This window comes from Sciurus carolinensis, chromosome 4 (assembly GCF_902686445.1).
Source record: "Sciurus carolinensis chromosome 4, mSciCar1.2, whole genome shotgun sequence".
In the NCBI taxonomy this organism is placed as follows: domain Eukaryota; kingdom Metazoa; phylum Chordata; class Mammalia; order Rodentia; family Sciuridae; genus Sciurus; species Sciurus carolinensis.
In genome coordinates, this window is record NC_062216.1 from 109651815 (window position 1) to 109674276 (window position 22462).

General features: G+C 37.7%; 1 protein-coding gene and 1 pseudogene across 1 annotated transcript in view; both read right to left on the reverse strand.

Annotated features, from left to right (window-relative positions):
* Positions 1–22462, reverse strand: part of LOC124982222 (tubulin alpha-1B chain) — a 46189-nt gene that overhangs the window by 13961 nt on the left and 9766 nt on the right. The gene's annotated exons all lie outside the window — the stretch shown is intronic.
* On the reverse strand, positions 20240–21711 carry LOC124982176 (dTDP-D-glucose 4,6-dehydratase-like; annotated as a pseudogene).

The following is a 22462-nucleotide window of genomic DNA, read 5'->3' on the forward strand; positions in this document are numbered from 1 at the left end:
TTCACAACAGTGATGTGGGATCTTATGGATTGTTTTCTTCTAATTTTTTTCTTTTTTATGAAATGGGGAATGTCATTGGGTAAATGTAAGGATTGGGGAGGGAGTGTGGATATTTGAGGAGAGAAAATGATATGAAACAGTCATTTCTGAATGGGAAGGTGAATAACTAAGGAGATATAATAGAATTTTAGCTATTGCTCAAGAGATAATAGATCATTCAAACATTTGTGATTGTAAATATATATTGAGATCAGTCATCTTGGTTCTTTTTCTTTAATCAGGTCCAGTTGCTTAGGTAAGATATGAAATAGGCAGAAAATCAGATTTAACCAAGTTTGGCATTTTGTAAAGCTGTTATTAGGTCACCATTGTGAAATAGAAGAGGAGGTTTGCATAGTCACTCCAAAAAAAAAAAACAAACAGTTGGAGTATCTGAATGGATTTTAAAACCATGTAATTAATAAAAACAATAACCTTGAAAAGCAAAACTTACACCTTTTTTTTTTTTTTTTTTTCCTCCTTCCAATGCTAGGATTGAGCCCAGGGCCTTGTGCATAGTAAACACACACTCTACCACCCAACCCATCACATGCGTATGTGTGTGTATATGTATGTGTGTGTGTGTGTGTGTGTGTATGTATTTTACCAACCCATATTTGGGGGGGCACTGGGGATTTAACTCGGGGGCACTCAAACACTGAACCACATCCCCAGCCCTATTTTGTATTTTATTTAGAGACAGGTCTCACTGAGTTGCTTAGCGACTTACCATTGGTGAAGCTGGGTTTGAACTCTTGATCCTTATCAAGCGCTGCTGGGATTACGGGCATGTGCCACTATACCCAGCTCTACCCATATTTTTGAATAGATAAAAATTCCCATGTTTCAACCAGATGCAATGGCACCTGTTTTTACTACTTATTTACTCAAGTGAGACTTTGAAGCAAGAAGTAACTGATTTACCTGAGATAGCAAATTTAAGTTTTCTGCCATTGTTAGGGGTCTGGAGATGATGAATTTCAGTTGTAGAGAAGGGAAACCAAGCAGTAATCCCATTTTGGGAGACTAAGGCAGGAAAATTACTAGTTTGAGACCAGCCTTGGCAGTTTAGCCTGTTTCAAAATAAAAAATTAATTAAAAGGGCTAGAGATATAGCTCAGTAGTACAGCACTTGCCTAACATGTAGGAGGCCCTGGTTTCAGTCCTCTTTTACAGAAAGAAAGATGTGGTATCTTAAGGACCAGAAAATGTGAACTAAATTTATAGACCTTTGGCATAATGTAGAAAATTTTGGAAAATTGTACATGAACAGTTTAAAAGTGAGTCAGACTGGCACCATGGTGCACATGTGTATTCCAGCAACTCAGGAGGTAGGAAAGAGAATCACAAATTTGAGGCCAGCCTCAGCAATTTAGCAAGGTCCTAAGCAATTTAGGGAGACCCTGTCTTAAAATAAAAAATAAAGGACTGGGATGTAGCTTAGTGTTAAAGAGCCCCAGTACCAAAAAAAATCTGTAGTATAGAAAATAAAAAAGTTCAGGAAAAGGTTTGTAGGGGAAAAGAGGAATGATTATAGTGTGCTTTTTGTTTCGGCATTAATACTTAAATCATAATATAAGTATTGGCTCATTTATTGTTATTATTTTTTTTATATTACTGCTATTATTATGGCTTGAGTGTTTTTTTTTTTTTTGTTGTTGTTGTTGTTTTGTAGTACTGCATACAAAAGCCAGAGATGTTCTACCACAGAGAGACATCCCCAGCCCTTTTTATTTTTTATTTTTGAGACAGGGTCTCATTAAGTTACTGAGGCTGTCCTCAAACATGGGATCTTCCTGCCTCTATCTCCCAAGTCTCTGAGCTCATTTAAGTTAAAATGATGTTGAAGAGATGACCAGGAAGTAAATATAAAAGAACTAATTTTTCAACTAATGTATGGAAAGTAAATAGTGCTAAAGCACCCCTGGACTCAAGGCCAGGTACTAATAAATAAGTAAAATAAAATTCTTGAATCAAGAAATAGCAGCATAAGCATAGATATCATTGTCCAGAAATAATAGGTATACCAAATGTGGTGGTATATGCCTGTAATCCCAGTGACTCCAGAGGTTGAAGCTGGAGGATCACAAGTTTGAGGCCAAACTCAGCAATTTAGCAAGGCCCTAAGCAACTTAGTGAGATCTTGTCCCAAAATAAAAAGGGCTGGGGATGTGGCTCAGTGGTTAAGCACTTCTGAAATCAATCCCCGGTACCAAAAATAAAAAATAAAAAATTGATTTTTATAAAAATTTTGTAAATTTTTTATTGCAATATGACATAACAACCTACATACAGAAAAGGGTATCAATCATATGTGTTTAGCTTGATAAATTAACCCAAAGTGAACATGTTTGTGTATAGTAATACTCAAATCAGGAATATTTGATTGCTTAACTAGATATGAGTATTCTTTGATAAATATTAAAATTAACAAGTTATTAGGAGAGAGAAAATGCTCTGGAAGCCAGGCACAGTGGTACACACCTTTAATACCAGTGACTATGGAGGCTGAGACAAGCGGATTGCAAGTTTGAAACCAACCTCAGCAAATTAATGAGGCCCTAAGTAACTTGGCAAAACGTAGAGCCTTTGCCTAGCATGTATACGGCCTTGAGTTTGATCCCAACACACACCAAAGCTTTTAAAAAAAACTACTTAGCTGGGAGCTGAGACAGGAGTATTGCAAGTTCAAGGCCAGCCTGGGCAACTTAAGGAGACCCTGTCTCAAATTTAAAAAAAAAAAAAAAAAAAAAAAAAAAGCAAAAATGAGGGACTAGGCATGTATCTCAGTGATAGAGCACTTGCCTAGTGTGAGGCTCTGGATTCAATTCCTGTACCACCCAACCCACCCCCCACAACAACAACAAAAAAGAAAATGCTACTAGATCTGAAAAGCAATGCTGTCCACTTGAAATATGGTGTGACCTAGTAATTGAATATTTTGTTGTTGTATTAAATAGCTACATGTATATAGTAGCTACATATATATTGTACTATATATGTATAGAGACCTGAGCTGCTCAATCTTCTACACAGAAAATAAGAAAAGGCAGCTCAATTTTCCTGAGGTTAAGTATGAACTGATAACAAGGCACTTTGAAAGAAATGAAGACAAAGTACCATTAATAAAGAGGATTAAGGAGATTTGAAGTAAATACCAGCTATGATCTGAATTCATATGCACAACTTACTTTAGAAAAGAAGATTCAGAAAATATTTTGGAAATGGAGAAAACAAATAATTTGTGCACTAGTTTCAAAGGGAAATACTTAATATACTAATGGTTACTCCATGAAAGGTAAATAGAAATCTTAATATTGAGTGGTAGAGTTTGTGGTGATTTTGTTTGTTTTTTTAGGTGGTGCTGGGAATGGAATCCATAGCCTCACACAGGCTAAGCACATGTTCTCTGCCTCTAAGCTACACCCTCAATCCTGTGGTGACTTAAAAAAATTATTTTACTTTAATGTATTTAACAATTTATTTGATCCACATGTGTTATTTATAATTAGAGTTAATGTAAAAATAAAAGGTCAATATAAAAATAAAGTAGCAGATTAAGATTCATTTAAGGGGGCTGGGAATATACTTCAGTGGCAGAACACTTACCTAGCATGCACAAGGCCCTGAGTTCAATACCTAGCGCTGAAATAAATAAATGATTGAATGAGAGAATACTTTTTGTCCTCTACCCATTTTATAACAACAAAAACAGTTATATTACAATATAATTCACATTCCATAAAACTCATTCCTTTAAAGTCTCTAAGTTCAGTGTGTTCTAGCATATTCATAGAATTGTGCAACCATCACTGTGATCTAATTGCAGAACATTTTCGTCACCCCAAAAGAACTCAGACCCATTAATAGTTACTCCTCATTCATACCCACCCCCAGTCCCTGGAAACCATTAATCTACTTTATTTCCTTGGATTTGCCTATTCTGCACATCATATATATATATATATATATATATATATATATATATATAATATACAATATATATAATCATACTATATATATATCATACAATATATATAATCATACAATATATATAATCATACAATCTGTGGCTTATTATGACACTTTTTCACTTAACATAATGTTTCAAGTTCATTCATTTTGTAGTATATATAAGTACTTCATTTCTCTTTATTGCCAATAATACGTCCTTTTATGGATCTACCACATTTTCTTTATCCATTCATCAGTTTGATGGACATTTGAGCTGTTTTCACATTTTGGCTATTATGAATAATGCTGTTAAGAACATTTTTATGCAAGGTTTTTGTGTGACCACATTTTTTTTTCCCCTCTGGCCATATATCCAAGTGTAGAATTTTTGGGTCAAATGTTAATTCTGTTTTTTTTTTTTTTTTTTTTTTTTTTTGAGGTACTGGGGATCAAACTCAGGATCTTGTGCATGACTTTAATGTTTTTTTTTTTCTTCCTTTTTTAAAAGTTTGTTTTATTTACTTATTTATTTTAGACTGAATTTTGCTATGTTGCCCAGGCTGGTCTTCAACTCCTGGGTTCAAGTGATCCTTCCACCTCAGCTTCCAGAGAAACTGGAGTTACAATGCACTACACCTTATCAAGCTTAACTTTTTTTGTGGGGGCTCAACTTAACTTTTTGGGAGTGCTCTGAATTGAAACCAGGACTTGTGTATGCTAAGCAACATGCTCTACCACAGAGCTACACTTCTGGATGTGAGGGCGATCTGGCTGCGACATCTGTCACCCCATTGATCGCCAGGGTTGATTCTGCTGATCTGGCTGGCTAGGCGGGTGTCCCCTTCCTCCCTCACTGCTCCATGTGCGTCCTTCCCGAAGCTGCGCGCTCGGTGGAAGAGGACGACCTTCCCCGATAGAGGAGGGACTGTTCTTCGGTCAAGGGTATACGAGTAGCTGCGCTCCCCTGCTAGAACCTCCAGAGCTACACTTCCAGCCTTCCTGTGTTTTAACTTTTATTTATTTATTATTTATTTTTGGTACTGGAGATTGAACCCCCCATGGGCACTCTACTGCTGAGCTACATTCCCAGCCCTTTTTATTTTTTCATTTGAAACAGATTCTCATAAGTTACCCAGGTTGGCCTTAAACTTGTGATCCTCCTGCCTCAGCCTCCTGATTCCTGGAACTCTCGTTTTCTTTTAACAGTTTTAAAGTGTTACCTCTTACATTTAAATATTTGATCCAATTTGAGTTACTTTTCATATATGGTGTGAGGTAGGTGTCTATTTATTAGTTTCCTAGGGCTACTATACCAAAGTACTACAAACTGGGTGGCTTACAACAGGACATTTATTACTTCATTGTTCTATAAGCTACAAGTCAGAAATCAAGGTGTCAGCCAGTTTGATTGCTTCTGAAGGCTGCTGGGGAGACTGCCCCCTGCCTCTCTTAGTTTCTGGTAGTTGCTGACAGTTTTTGACATTCCTTGCCTTGAGGACTCATCATTGCAGTTTCTTTTCTATTGCTAAATGGCATTCTCTTGTGCATTTGTATCTTCACATGGCTTTCTTAGAAGGATAGTCATTGAATTCAGGGCCCACTCTAATTCAGTAATATCTCACCTTAACTAATTACATATGCAAGGACTGTATATCAAGTAAAGTCCACTCTGAGGTTGTGGGAAGACATGAATGTAGGGGCAGGGGCCACAGCATAGAGTCAAATTTCATTCCTTTGCATATGGCTATCTAGTGGTCCCAGTACCATTTGTAAAAAAAAAAAAAAAAAAAAAAAAATTGCTATTTCTTTGGGGCACAAAGAATAGTCTTGCTGGCATGGATAGGGATAGGGTCACAGTTTGGTGTTTGTCTTCAATAGAACAGTTCTTATCTAAATATTCGCCGATTTTCCAGATTGCCCCTGTCCTAGTTTGAGTATGAAGAGTAGACTTTTGTCTTATCTTTGTTTTGTTTTGTTTCATTTTTGTCTGCATCTTTCAGCATTTTGGGGTTTTTACCTTCTTCAGTTGCAAGACTTTGATATAGGAGGCAGGAAGAAAACCTAGGGTAATTCCACTTGGGAGAATGAGACTGGAGAATTGCAAATTTGAGGTCAGCCTCAGCAACTTAGTGAGGACACTGTCTCAAAATAAAAATCAAAAGGACTGGAGATGTATTTTAATGCTGAAGTGACCCTGGGTTTAATCCTCAGTCAGTATCAAAAAAAGAGGAGGAAGAGGAAGAAGGAGGAGGAAGAGTGGGAGGGGGAGAAAGGAGGAGGAGAGGAGAAGGAGAAGAGGAAAGGGAACCACCACCCAAGGAACTTATTACCATGTTGTTCATTGGGCCCTGAGATCCCTAGCCTATCTTTTGCCTTCTTTCCATCTTTCAATTTTTCTCATGTTTTTCTTATATATGTAATATTCAGAGTTTTTAGTTTCATTTAGTGAGAGGAATTGGAGAAGCATGTTTGCTCTACCTTTCCAGGACATTGAATGTATAAATCAATTTAGATAGAATGACACTTTTGTAGTTTGATACTTTTAAATCATGAATGTGCTTTAACTCTCAATTATAATCTCTTCATAATCTCTCTCAATTTCAAAATGTTTTCTCTAAAAAGTCTCCTGCGTTTTACTTAGAGAAGCCCTAAGCAACTTAGCAAGACCCTGTCTCAAAAGAAAAAAGTAAAAGTGCTGGGAATGTAGCTCAGTGGTAAAGTACCACCAAGTTCAATCTCTAGTACTACCCCCCACCAGAAAAAAAAAAATTTTTTTTTTTCTGTTTTCTTTCTCTAGATTAGTTTTTCTAATTTTGGAGAATCTGATGAAAACAGTATGTTCTCTTTCAAGATATCTGCATAGCTAGGCACTATATGGCACATGTGAAAATAGGACCTGAAAAAGGGCTTACACACATCATTTTTCTTTTTCTAGTTTTTCTTCATTCTTTTATTTTTTTCCACTACCAAAATTGAACCCATTAGGGGTTCTCTGCCACTGAGCTTCCTTACTTGGTGACTTGCTTTTAAAAGAATGAAAACAAAGCTGCCAGGCTTCTTAAGGATTTGACCTGGATCTGGCACAGCTTTATTTCTGCCACATTCTATTAGTTAAAGCAGTCTTGAGGCCAGTTCAGATTTAAAGAGAGGGGAAGTGATTTCAACTCTTCACAAAAGACATAGCAGGTACCTACAGGAATGAAAGGGATAGTTAGCAGCTTTCTTTGGGGAATATTTTTCATGTCTATATTCATACAGATTTTTTTTTCTCTCTTGTGGCCCTGGGTTTCAATCCCCAGTGCCACATTGGCTTACACATGTTAAGCCAATGCTCTACCACTGAGCTATATGCACTTGACCCTTTTTATATTTTATTTAGATATAGGGTTTCGCCAGACCTTGGAAGCTTGTCTTGAATTTGCAATCTTCTTGCCTCAGTCTCCTGAGTAGATGGGATTACAGGTGTGTGCCATCATGCCCAGTTCTTAGATTTTTCTTTTCTTTCTCTCTTTCTTTTTTTTTTTCTCATGAAACTGCCATTAAACCCAGGACTTGTGCATGCTAGCTAAGCTCTCTACCACTGAACAACACCCCCAATCCTATTTTCACACAGAATTCTCTTTTATTTATTTATTTATTTATTTATTTATTTATTTTTTGCAGTGCTGGGGATTGAACCCAGGGCCTTGTGCTTACGAAGCAAGCACTCTACCAACTGAGCTATATCCCCAGCCCCAGAATTCTCTTTATAGATAGTTTCTTATTAATCGAGTTAACCAACCCATGAGAACCATCTGTGATATGCTTTACTGAGCCTTGATTTACTTTAAAATATAAGCTAAGTATAGTTCACCCCAGGAATGTGCATTGGTTGTTTCCATATTTAAAACACAGTGAGCCAGGCATGGTGGCCCACACTTGTAATTCCAGCAACTTGGGAGGCTGAGGCAGGAGGATGGCAAGTTCAAAGCCAGCCTCAGCAAAAGAGAGGTGCTAAGCAACTCAGTGAGACTCTGTCTCTAAATAAAATACAAAATAGAGCCAGGGTGGAGTAGCTTAATGGTGGAGTGCCCCTAAGTTCAATCCCGGGTAACCCCCGCTGCCTTAAAAAAAAAAAAAAAGCAACAGTGAACTGGGCATGGTGGTACATGCCTGTAATCCCAGCAATTAAGGAGGCTGAGGCAGAAGGATTACAAGTTCAAGGCCAACCTCAGCAATTTAGCAAGACCCTAAGCAACTTAGCAAGAGCCTGTCTCAAAATTAGAAAAAGGGCTGGAGATGTGGCTCAGTGGTTAAGTACCCCTGGATTCAAATCCTGATACCAAAAACCAAACAAACAAAACACAATGAATCCAATTCACCATTTTAAGAGACTAAAGAAGACATATGATCATTTTAATAGATGCATGCAGGAAAAGAGTTTGACAAAATCCAATATCCATTTACCAAAAACAACCCTCTCAGTAAACTTAGGAGGGAATTACCTCAACTTGATGAAAAGCATCTATGAAAAACCAAGAGCTAACATCATACTTAATGGTCAAGGATAACTGCTCTCATCACCTCTATTCATCAAGAATGAACCCCTGCTTCAGGTATTCTAAATTCTATGTCAGGTAACCGAAGGTCAATAGAAGATGTAGATGATTCTACATGGATGACTCTAATCAGGCTTCTAGTGAAATGACTTTTTTTTTTTCCTGGAAAGTATTTTGGTACATTCCACAGTGTGTGTTGAAGAATAATATAAGATGCCACCATGTGATGCTGCAGTGTGATGCTGCAGTCTATATTGAAGAATATTATAAAACTAAGGTCTATAATTCTGTACACTGTGAATAGAAGTAAAACTTCACATCATCAAATAGAATTTGGCAGCACATTATAAAAATAATCACTATGGCCAAGTTTTTTATGTTGAATATGCAGTGATGATTCAACACTAGGAAATTTTTATGTTGAAGGAGAAAAATCATGTTAATCTCCAAATATTGCTAAAAAGATATTTAATAAAATTAAACATCCATTCTGATAAAAATTGTAAAATATAAATAATATAAATGTTTTACATTATTTTCTATATACTGAGAAAAATGTATAGAACATAATTCTCAAGGCCAAAGCAACATTTCAGTTAAGAATAGGGGGAAAAAAGGACTAGGGATTGCGGCTTAGTAGTAGAGCTCTTTCCTAGAATGAGCATGGCCCTGGGTTCAATACCCAGAACTACAAAAAAAAAAAAAAAAAAAAAGGTAAATGAACACCATAGCTATTATTCTTATTTTACTCTGTGTGTATGCATGCAGTTGTGCCCACCTGCACTACTGGGGATTAAACTCAGGGATGGTACCACTGATTACATTCCTAGTCCATTTTTGAAAAATTTATTTATTCATTCATTGATTTATTCATTCTTTCTTTAAAATTTTAACTTTTATTTTGAGACAGTCTCACCAAATTGCAGAGGCTGGCCTCCAACTTGGGATCTTCCTGCCTCATCCTCCTGAGTGGATTACAATTGTGCGTCACTGAACCCTGCAGGATTACTATTTTGCTGTCATTTTTTAAAAAAAATTTTAAATAGAGCCAGGGTGGAGTAGCTTAATGGTGTACAGACTGCATTTCAATTGTACACAAATGGAGTATACAATGTAGATTCATACCATTCATGTAATCATACATATACATAGGGTAATACTGTCTCATTCTATCTTTTCTTTCCCCACCCCCTCCCACCCCATTTTCCTCTATACCATCCAAAGTTCCTTCATTCTTCTCTCCACGCCCCCCCGGCACCCCCAATTATGTATCATCATACACTTATCAGAGAAACATTTGGCCTTTGTTTTTTGGGACTTGGCCTATTTCACTTAGCATGATATTCTCCAACTCCATCCATTTACCAGCAAATGTCAGTTTGTTTTTTTAAAAAACATTTTGATTATCCCAAGATTCTTATAACCTCTTTGTTTAAATAGTGAGATAGAAATGTTGTAACATGCTGGGCATGGTGTACATGCCTATAATCTCAGGGACTTGGCAGGCTGAGGCAGGAAGATTACAAGTTTGAGGCCAGCCTCAGCAGTTTAGTGAGACTCTGTCTCAAAATAAAAACCAAAAGACTGTATATAATTCAGTGATAGAGTGCTCCTGGGTTCAGTTCCCACTAGTGGGGAAAAATAAAAAAGAGAAAGAAAGAAAAAAAGAAAAAGTTTGAATATTAACACAATTAAAAAATGGGCAAAAGACTTGAATAGATATTTATGAACATACACAAATGTCCAATAAGCACATGAAAAGATGCTAAACATCACTAATCATTATGTGAATGCAAATCAAAACTACAATGAGATACTACCTAATATCCATTACAATGACTTCTATTAAAAAAATAAACAGAAAAAGCAAGTGTTGGCATGGATGTGGAGAAACTAGAACTCTTGTACAATGTTCATGGAAATGTAAAATGATGCAGTCTCTTTGGAAAACAGTATGCTGGTTCCTCAAAAAAGTAAAAATAGAGGAACTGGAGATGAAACTCAGTAAGAGCACTTGCCTAGCATGCTGTGAGAGGCCCTGAATTCTATCCCCAGCACTGAAAAAACAAACAAACAAATAAATATAAAATAAAATAAATTAAAAGTAGAACTATGAGCAATTCTACTTCTAGGTATATACTCAAAAGAATTGAAAGTAGGCTCTGGAAGCAATATTTGCATACCCATGGTCATAGCAGTGTTATTAACAGTAGCCAAAAGTGGAAGCAATTAAAGTGTCAATAGATGAATGAGTGAGTGACCAAAATGTAGTATATACATACAATGTAATATTATTCAGCTTTAAGCTATTTTTTTTTTCTTGCGGTACTGGGGATGGAACCCAGGGCCTCGTGCTTGCAAGGCAAGCACTCTACCAACTGAGCTATCTCCCCAGCCCACTGAGCTATCTCCCCAGCCCTCAGCTTTAAAAAGGAAGTAAATTTTGATACATGTACAACAAGTATTTCAAGGACATTGTGCTAAGTAATATAAACCAGTCTTGAAAAAGACAAATACTGTCTTTTTCAACTTATATGAGATACATAGCATAGTCAAATTTATAGTGATGGAAAATGGAATGGTGGATTCCAGGAGCCAAGGGAAAATGGCATGGTGATACACCACTGTAAATCTGTGACTTGGAAGGCTGAGGTAGGAGGATGGAAAGTTTTAGGCCAGCCTGGGCAACTTATTAAGACCCTGTCTCAAAATAAAAAATAAAAAGACTCTGGGGATGTAACTTAGTAGTAAAGCCCCATTGGGTTCAATCCCCAGTACTGCCAAAAAAAAAAAAAAAAAAAGAGAGAGTTGTTTAATTGGGTTAAGAGTTTTACTTTTGCAAAATTCAGAGTTCTAGAGATTGGTTGTAGAACAATGTGAGTATACTTAACTGAATGGTACACTTTAAAATGGTTAACATAGTAAATATTATTATATGTGTTTTACTACGGTGAAAAATAAAACAAAATTAATGTATACACATGAGTGCAGTGGTGCATGCCTATAATACCAGCAACTTGTAAGGCTGAGCAGAAAGACTGCAAATTCAAAACCAGCCTCAATAATTTAGCAAGACTCTGTCTCAAAAAAACAAAGACATGGGCTGGGGCTATAGCTTAGTGGTAGAGCACTTGTCTAGCATGTGTGAGGTACTGGGTTTGATCCTTAGCACCACATAAAAATAAATAAATACAATAAAAGCTTTCTGTCTATCTACAACTCCAAAAAAAAAAGAGACAAAAACAAAAACAGAAACATCTAGGGATATAATTCAATGGAAGAGTGCCCCTACGTACAGTTCCCAGTACTGCCAAAATAAAAATTTAAAAAAGTGTATGTACACATTTATATGTACACACATAAATGTTTTAATATTATGTACACACATAATATTAAATGTTTTAACATTTATGTACACACATAAATGTTTTAATATTATATAATTTCTAATCAATATTTATATAGTTTTATGTATCTACATATAGAAGTATTTTATATTTAGATTTAAGTTTATACATTTTAAGTACTTTATATAGAGATAAAATTTATTTTAAAATATACATTAAAATTACTTTTTGCACTGTTTTATGTTTAAAGTAGTTTGCTATTGAAAAAATGAGATTTAAAATCTCATTGTTGAAGTTTTACAAACTTTTGAAATGCTGTCATCTTCAGTCTGTTTCTGGAGAATCTTTATGTCTTCAATTCAGTAAACTTTTTTCTTCTTCTTCTCTCTCTCTCTTTTTTTTTTTTTTTTTTTTTTTTGGTACCAGGGATTGAACCCAGGGGCACTTAACCACTGAGCCACATCCTCTGCCATTTTTTGTATTTTATTTAGAGAAAGGGTCTTACTGAGTTGCTTAGGGCCTTGCTGAGTTGCTGAGTCTGGGTTTGAACTCAATATCCTCCTGCCTCAACCTTCTGGGATTACAGGTGTGCACCACTGTACCCAGCACTAATCTTTTTTTCTTTAGGTCTAATCTACTTGTAATTCCTTCCAGTACATTTTTTAAAAAAAATCTCAGATAGCCTTTTCATCTTCAGAATTCTGATTTGAATCCCACACATACACTGCTGGGAATTGAACTGAAGGCCTCACACATAGTAGGCAAACACTGTATCACTGAGCTACATCCCCACCCCTTTTCATTTTATTTTGAGACAGGATCTTGCTAAGTTGCCCAGGCTGGCCTCAAATTTGTCATTTTCCTGCCTCAACCTCTTGAGTAGCTGGAATTACATGTCTGTGCCACCATAGCCAATTTCTGATTTGAATCATTCCCCTTATATCACTACTTTAAAAGTTTCTTGTTTTGGAGGGAAGTACTGGGGACTGAACCCAGGACCTCAAGCATGCTAGGCAAGCACTGTACCCCTGAGCTATAACCCCAAGCCTATTTTCTTGAATGCCTATAATATGTAATTTTCAGGGGTTTTTTGTTTGTTTGTTTTGTTGTTTTTGGGGGGGGGATTGAACTCAGAGGGGCTTAATCACTGAGCCACATCCCAGCCCTCTTTTATTTTTTGAGACAGGGTCTAAGTTGCTTGGGGCCTCCTAAGTTCCTAAGGCTGGCTTTGAATTCACCTCTTGCCTGGACCTCTTGAGTCACTGGGATTACAGGTGTGCACTGCCACACCCAGCTTCAAGGTTCTTATATACCATTAACATTAATAAATTATTTATTTGATTATTCTAATATATAACAGTTTCTAATTAAGCTCACTATAGTTACTAGAACCATGATTACTAAAAACTACATTTTTTGAAGTTCATTTTAATATATCTCACTGTGGGTCAGACACAGTGACACATGCATTGCAGCTACTTGGGAGGCATAGGCAGAGGTATCACAAGTTTGAGATCAACCTGGGCGATTTAGACCCTGTCTGAAAAGTAAGAAAGAGAAAGACTAGGGGATATATCTCAGTGGTTATGCCCCCTTAGTTGGCAGTATCAAGGGAAAAATAGATTAAATAGACAATTGATACAAAAAAAATCTTTTTTTTTTTTTTTTTTGGTTAAAAATCTGTATAGAGAACAATTGAACCCCAAGACCCCTTTTTCCTGTGCAGACAAGTGACAATTTTGAAGATCTCCCTTAGATTTCCCTTCAAGAAAGAGCTTGCTACTCTGCTGCCAAGAGTGCAGTTAGCTAACCATATAATGCCTTTACTTTGGCTCTCATTTTACCTAACCAGTGAATGAGCACATCCAAAAGCCCAGCCATTTCTACCCAGTGGGGAAATTCTCTAAATAGTGGTGTTACTCTGGAACTCCCTATTGAGTTAGTTGAGATTTTGTTGGATCTGCATCATAGCTTGAGGCTTTCTCTACCAGCCATTCTTTCTCTCCTTTCTTTTCACAGCTGTTAGATCTGCATTGCAGCCTCAAGATTTCTGCTGCCCATTATACATCCTCCCTTCTGTTTCACAAGTATTACCATCCCCACTCCCCACTTAAGAAACTACTTGTACTTCAGACTCTGCCCCTGCTTCCCAGGGGATCCAGCTGACACAGATGGTTCCAAGGGTGATCCCACAAAGCAGGTGGTAAGATGAGTTTGGAGCTGGATCACTTTCTGCCTGATTGATCATGAGAGTATCATTCTGAATGGGTTTGGGGCACAAATAGTTGCCCATGTAAAATGGTGACCCAGTAGCTAAAACTATAGTGACAAGGGAGAATGTTCCTGTGGAGAGGACCATACTGCCATGGTTGTTGCAATAATTTGGGCATTTGAAAAATTCAGGGAACAAGTCATACAAGGGCAATGGCATTGATTGGTTTTACTAAATTGTAATGGCACCTACAGATGGGAGAGGAAAAGCTGAACATAATTAACAAACAAGTGACAACTAATTGAGGACCTTATCGCATAAGTTAGAGTTACAAAAAAGAGGCCTGAGACCAAACTCAAGACTTAATACTTGGTTGGGATATAGCTCAGTTGGTAGAGTGTTTAAGGCCCTGGATTCAATCCCCAGTACCACAAAAAAAAAAAAAAAAAAAAAAAAAAGACAATACTTTAAAAACTTTTAGCATTGAAATCTTTAAAGTCATCTACCCAGATACTCTAATGCACATGTCAGGATCCTAGGTTTTTCCAGTCAGCAACTTGACCTTAGTTTTAACAGACCTGTCTCAACTGGGTCACTCCCCTAGCCAAGACAGTAAATTGAAAACAAAATTGTATGTTGAAGATGTGAGGATGAAGTCACCCTTGAGGATTCCAGAGATGCAGAGATACTGAAAAATATGGAAAATTACAACCTCCGAGGAGAAAGGGAAAAAATGGGCTCTGAACTTGTTGCTGTTTTCCTTATCTACAGTCATTCCCCTGACTATAACGAACACATTTCCTGATAGGACTCAGCCTCTCTAAACCCTATGAAACTCAGACCCTTATTGTAGCCAGTTGCCATTTTCCCACTTGAAAATGTGCCCCTCTGCTGCTTAATAAAGCCTTGCTGATCTGTTGAAGTCTGCCTCCATTTCCTTTTCTTTCTATAGTCTCTTTCATTTGCTTTCACCTACCATATATCCATTTAATTCACTAATTTGGTCCCTGCTAAAACTGGTACCCTGGAGAACAACTGCAGACAACTGCCAGCTGAAACAAGTATTTACTCCCATGGCAGCTCTTGTGCCCATGTGGTATTTGTTTAGCTAGGGCATTTTAGGGGGGCCCTGGAACATGGTATTCATTATAATGTGCCTTGGTGTGGATCTGTTGTGATTTTGTGCATTTGGTGTTCTGTAAGCCTCTTGTATTTGATTTTCCATTTCATTCTTTAGGCTTGGGAAATTTTCTGATATTATTTCATTGAACAGGTTGTTCATTCCTTTGGTTTGTATCTCTGTGCCTTCCTCAATCCCGATAATTCTTAAATTTGGTCTTTTCATGATGTCCCATAGTTCTTGGAGATTCTGTTCATGATTTCTTACCATCTTCTCTGTTTGAGCAACTTTATTTTCAAGATTAAATATTTTGTCTTCATTGTCTGAGGTTCTGTCTTCCAAGTGGTCTAGTCTTTTGGTGATGCTTTCCATTGAGTTTTTTATTCGGTTTATTCATTTCAAGGATTTCCGTTTGGTTTTTTTTGAGACTCTCTATCTCTTTGTTGAAATAATCTTTTGCTTCCTGCACTTACTCTTTTCATCTTATTGGTATTATCATTCATTGCCTGCATTTGCTCTCTTATCTCATCCTTTGCTTCGTGAATCATCTTAATCATGTATAATCTGAAGTCCTTTTCTGACATTTCTTCTAACATAGTGTATTGGATTCTATTAATATAGAATCTAGATTTGTTTGGATCATTTTCTTCCCTTGTTTTTTCATGTTGTTCATGTATCTTCCCCTCTAGCAGTGCAGATCTGGGGTATTGCAGATTTCCCCCTAAAGGCTTATATTGGCCCTATAGGTTTCCAAAACCCTTTCTTTAAGGGGACATCAGTATTAGCAGTGCCCAATTCAGACACTGTGCAATCCTAGACCAAATAGCCCCTATGAGGACAATAAAAAAATTGTCATAATAAACAGAATGAGTTCAAATATTATCTTCAATAAAACCAACAGATTTGCAATAAGGTCTGCAGTTTCAAATGGAGGACAAAGAGGATGCAGAGGGATGTAGAACGTGGCTGCTAATGGGATAAGAAAAGATTATACATAAGTTCTAGATAATAGAAAGGGTGAGAGTATAATTGAAAGTAATTGGATATTAACATGCAAAAAAGGGAGAAAGAGACTCTGAGGGAACAGGTAAACAAAAGGAAAAGAAAGCAAGAAAAGTAAAGAAATAAAAACAAATTTTGTCTATAAGGAGAAAAAAGAAAATCTACAGTATAACAATTATATAGTAATGAAACTCCCAGAGTTCAGTGGCCTGATGCATGAGAGGTACCTGACAATGAGCTTCAAGCCTCCAGCAGGCGTCTCAGGATGGGATTTGCCCCACCTAAAGATTGGAGCTACGGCTTCCAGGATTATCCAAGATGGCCGCTCTGGCTTCAAAATGTGGTGGCAAATGGGGAGCTGCAGCTCAGGGTGTGGCCGTGGTCAGCTGGAGGTCCTGGAGGCGGGATGCGGTTGGTCAGGCAGGGTTCCTGGAGGTCGGGTGTGTTTGGTGTGGTTGTGGGATCCTGGAGGCCGGTTGCAATCAGTCGGTCTGGAGTCCCGGTGATAGGGCGCAGTCAGTTGGTCTGGGGGTCCTGGTGGCAGGGAGCAGTCAGTTGATGTGAGGGCCCCAGAGGCAGGGAGTGATAGGTCGGGCTGAGGGATCCTGGAGACGGTGTCTGTCAGACCGGCCAGGAGTCCTACGGGGCCTGGCTGTTGTCTCAAAATGGCGGCAGCCTCGTGTAATCAAACCTGCAGGTACTGTGACAGAGAACTTCCAGGCAACAGCAGGCAGCTGGTTCTCCACTGGCGGTCGGCGATCAGTTTGCTGACTGTTGTCGGACGATCGGGAGGTGAACCTCGTGCGTTGGGTGATATGCAGGTGTAAGGCAGGCGATGGACCAGCCAGAGGCAGGCAAATGGCGGATGATAGGCGCCTGACAGTGAGCAATCTGCACTCAAAAAAGGCGTTGATATGCTGGCAGACTGCAGGTCATCACAGCAGATAAATGGGGTAAACACCAGGGAATCGATATGCAGCAAAAACTGCCTCACCAAGGAACAGATATCCTCTGCTTGAAACCGGAGTTACGGAGTGACAAGGAACGCAGCCTCTCTCTAGTCCACCATCTTGGATCAGCCCTTGGAACATGGTATTCAATCATTGATTTGGTGAATGTGTATTTTTCTATCTTGGTCATGAAAGATAAGAAACAAGATGTGCGCTCTCTGCTTTCTGATCATCATATGAGCTGTTTTCCTCTGCCACACTCTTCAGCCATTATGTTCAGCCTCACTGGAGCCTCGGGGAATGGAGCTGGCTGTCTATGGATTGAGATTTCTGAAACCCTTCCTGGCCATCATGAGCTGAGCAGTTTTCCTTCATGACTCCTTTCTGCCAGGATGTTTTGCCTCTGTTCATATATAGAGCAATAGAGTTGACTGACCATGAACTGAGACCACTGAAACTACAAGCCCAAAATAAACTGTTCTTTCTTTCTTTTTTTTTTGTGGTGCTGGGGATTGAACCCAGGCCCTTGTGCATGTGAGGTAAGCACTCTACCAGCTAAGCTGCCCAAACTGTTCCTTCTTTTTTCCATTTCAGTGGGAAAAAAAAAAAAAAAAAAAGGCTAGATGCACTTATCTTCGCCTCAGAGCTATATGAACTGGCATTGTTTTCCTAAGAGGCTTGAATCTTCTGAACATTCTGTAGAACATCACATGGATCTATCATATTATGGTATCATGATGACCAGGCAGAAGTAAGAGGAGGTGGAAAGCACATGGGTGGCATTGGTAATTCACTTTCTTTCTTCTTTTATTTTTATTTTTTTAGTTGTAGATGGACACAATACCTTTATTTTATTTATTTTTATATGGTGCTAAGAATTGTACCCAGTGCCTCACATGCTAGGCAAGCGCTCTACCACTGAGCCACAGTTGCACCCCCTGGTAATTCACTTTCATCACTGAAGATAGGAAGAAGATAAATCCAATGATGATTTAAGGACTTGCCATTTCAGTAAAATTTTTAGAAGTCTAATGATCAGGATGTGCAAGGACATGCCCCCAAAAGTAAGCTTAATTGTTGTTCCTTATATCCTCTTCCACAATGAAGGAAGCAGTGCTTCGTGGCCTCTTTGGGTTCTAGTGGCAACACATTCCACGTTGAGGCAAACAGCTCTAGTCTATTTGTCCAGTGATCCAAGGCTGCCAGCTTTGAAATCTGTTCTTTTTTTTTTTTTTTTTAATATGGCCCCTGACCTCCAACTTCCTTTTTTCCCCGCTTTTAAAACTTTATTTTATTTATTTATCAGAGTATTTATTTATTTATTTATTTATTTTGGTGCTGAGGATCGAACCCAGGCCCTTGTGCTTACAAGGCAAGCACTCTACCGACTGAGCTATCTCCCCAGCCCCAGAGTATTTATTTTTAATGTGGTGGTGGGGATTGAACCCAGTGCCTTACATGTGTGAAGCAAGCACTCTTCCACTGAGCTACAACCCCAGACTGAAATCTATGTTCTTAATAATCAGAGGGTCAACCAGCTTCTTTTCTCTTTCTGAACCCAATATGCAGTTACTTTTCAAGTTATCTTACAGTCTTTAGGACAAAGACTAAGAATACACAATCAAATATTTTTAAAATTTTTTCTACAACAAAATAAAAATAAACATTAAAATGTTACATTCTACATTAAATATATTAAAATACTGACAATTTAAAATAAAATTATTTTAAACCGAAAATACACGATAAAATTTCTCTGGCACAGGTTATATTTAGGTCAGCAACTGATTTTAAAAACTTAGCCAGGTGTGGTGACACACACCTGTAATCCCAGTGAGTTAGGAGGCTGAGGCAGGAGGATTGAAAGTTCAACGCAAGCCTCAGCAACTTGGCGAGGCCCTAAGAAATTTAACAAGACCCTGTCTCAAAATAAAATATAAAAAAGGACTGGGGATGTGACTCAGTGGTTCAATCCCCAGTACCAAAAAATATGCAGAAAGTTTACATACTATTTTTAAAAGTCATTTTACTTAATTTAAAAAATTATCAAAAGTTGAAAAGTGCTAGATATGCTTCCATTTTGTTCCATGGAAGCAACTATAGCACAACATCAGACCTTTAAAAAACAACTGAATAGCCAGGTATGGTGGCACATGCCTATAATCCCAACTGCTCAGGAGGCTGAGGCAGGTGGATCAAAAGTTCAAACCAGCCTCAGCAATTTAGCAAGGCCCTAAGTAACCTTGTGAGACCCTGTTTCAAACAACGAAAAAAAAAAAAAGAATGGGATATGACTTAGTGCTTGAGCACCCCTAGGTTCAATCTCTGGTACCAAAAAATAAAATTAAAATTAAAATTAAAAAAACCTGAAATCAAGAGCATAATATTCATCCTATTTTGCCTAAAAATGAAAACCTGAGGGACTTTCTAGGCATGGGAAAGGCTGGAAAACCACGTCTGTTCGTCCATCCAGCACCATTACCCATCTTTCATCTTAGAACAAAGAGATTCTTTCTTGTCCCACCCCTGGAGAGAATCTATGTATACTGTTTCCTAATTCCCAGGAGAAATTTTCTGAAAGAATTCTGATATTAAATCCTGTGCCGAGTCTGGAACTGGGGCTCAATGGTAGAGCATTTGTCTTGCACGTGTGAGGCATTGGGTTTGATCCTCAGTACCACATAACAAAAAAATGAATAAAGATTGTATTCATCTACAACTAAAACAAATATTTTAAAAAGTAAATAAATCCTGTGCCAATACTGAAATTCTTCCAAAGATTAAGGCACTTTGCATTTGAATTTACTACATAAGTTCATTAGTCTAATTCCAAATGAAAATATGGCACTTTCTTTGGTTACTTGATTTTTCTTTTTTTAGTTGTAGATGGACACAGTACCTTTATTTTATTTATTTGTTTTTATGTGATGCTGAGGATCAAACCCTATGCCTCCCGTGTGCTAGGCAAACACTCTACCACTGAGCTACAACCCTAGCCCTGGTCACTTGATTTCATACCCTTGTTGAGGTAGGATAATTTTCTTCTTTGAAAACTACATTGTTTACATAAATGGTGGTTATATCAGAAAAGGTTCTAATGCCTTTTCTGCATTCTTCCAGTAGTGGAAATTCTTTCTGTATCATTCAGTTTTTTTTTTCTTTATTCCTTTATTCTAAGGCACTTTACGTTTCCATTTGAATCCATGAATTTTTTCTGACTTCATTCAACAATTCATAACATAATCAATTAATTGGCCTCTGATCAGTTGTGTTATTAGTTCTTTGGCAAATTGGACTACTGACATTTCAGAATTGGTTCTGGTGTTATAAATTTCACTTGTTTTTCCCTTTCAAGAACAATAAGAAATGCTTCTACTACATCAGTAGCATAAAGGAAATTTCTTGTTTGAAGCCCTGATCCATGAATGCAGCTTTTCCTATTTACTTGTATTGTTTCCAGTAATATTCTACAAAACACTCAGAGTTCCTTTGGATGATGCATAAGGATTCATAGTTTGTTTGGATGATGATTGCATTAAATTCCTTATCAAGACTTATCTCCATAAACTTTCATCTGTGCAGGTGTAAATAAACTTCTCCACTCTGGCGTTATGAGCAACACTTAACCAAAACATGAGTGCCATAAACATTAACATATATAAACTTAAAGGCCCAGACAAATGACAGATCTACATGTGTTTTTGTAGCAAAATGTAGTACTATATCTATTTTCTCTGTTTTAAAAAGCAGTTTCATAAAGTGAGAATCACAAGTGTCACCCTAGTCTAGAGTTTTGATTATGTAGTTGGACAATCTACTAAAGAAACTATCCCATGTGATGCACAGTGTGGTACTCTCCACCAAATGACCATCAGATTAGAAGGGATGATTTAATGTACTAATGAGCAATAAACAAGAATCAAGCTGGGCACCATGGCACACATCTGTAATCCCAGAGACTAGGGAGGCTGAGGCAGGAGGATCTCGAGTTCAAAATCAGCCTCCGCAACTTAGCAAGACCCTAAGCAACTCAGTGAGAACCCATCTCTAAATAAAATATTAGAAAAGGGCTGGGCATGTGGCTTGGTGGTTAAGTGCCCCTGGGTTCCATCCCCAGTACCAAATAAATAAATGAAGAATCAATACTCACATTTCCTCTTCTTCCACTAGACACTGAGTTCTTTGAGAGTGGGAGTTTCTTCTTTATTACTCTTGGATTCATCCCTTCAGTAATTACTGAAGACTTTCATAAAAGGCCATTCTTCCAGGTACTTAGTGAACAGTAGTTTCTGCCCTCATGGAGTTTACATTTGTAATGTATATGTGCACTGTAGGGGTGATAGGAGGTAAACATCTAAACCCAGGTTAGTGGGGCGACAGCACCACAGCACTGTTGCTTTGGGAGGCAGGTGTTTTAAAGATGTTGCAGCTTCAAAGGAACCATGTACGAAACCAGCACCCCTGGTTACCAGGACCCACTGAAGAAAGCTTTAGGGAGGACCCACGTCCCCCAGAATAATTTCATTACTTTGGACATTAATCCAGACATGGTGGCACAAACTTGTAATCCCAGCAGCTGGGGAAGCTGAGATAGAAAGATACAAGTTCAAGACCAGTCTCAGCAACTTAGCAAGACCCTAAGCAACTTGGTGAGATGTCTCCAAATTAAAAAAAAAAAAAAAAAAAAAGGTGGGGGGCGGTTGCTGGGATGAATTCAGTGGAAAAGTGCCCCTGAGTTAAACACTCCCCTGCAAAAAAAAGAAAGAAAGAAAGAAAGAAAGAAAGAAGAAAATGTGATAGCAGAAAGACAACTGGCTGTTGTTGAGAAAAAAAATGGCCTTTTAGTCAGTTGAACCAGCAGCAATGGTCTATTTTTGGAGAAATTCTCAGTCTAAAACTGTTTCTAAATGTTGGTACTGATGTCTGCAACTGCACTAATAGAGCTTTGTTCTTTGGCTCATATTAAAATAAGAATATCCTTGGAGAATTAACATTCAGATATGTAATTAACACAGTAGAGTGAATAAATTTATTAGGTTTTTCCAAAATGATAGTCAGCCTAAAACAGATTTAGCATAGGAGGTCCTTGCTTAGAGAGCAGACATCTTTTGGGAACTCCTGGGCAGAAGCATATGGCATACACAGATGCCAAGGAGCTGAGAAGGCATGAAAAGCTTATAAGGACTCATGGTATATTGAAACATTCACTATTTATCTGTTAGTGATGAGAAATTCAGTAGCCAACAAGGCAACTTTGGGTATGTATTAGCAATTTTAAATTCTAAAAAGTTACTATCAAC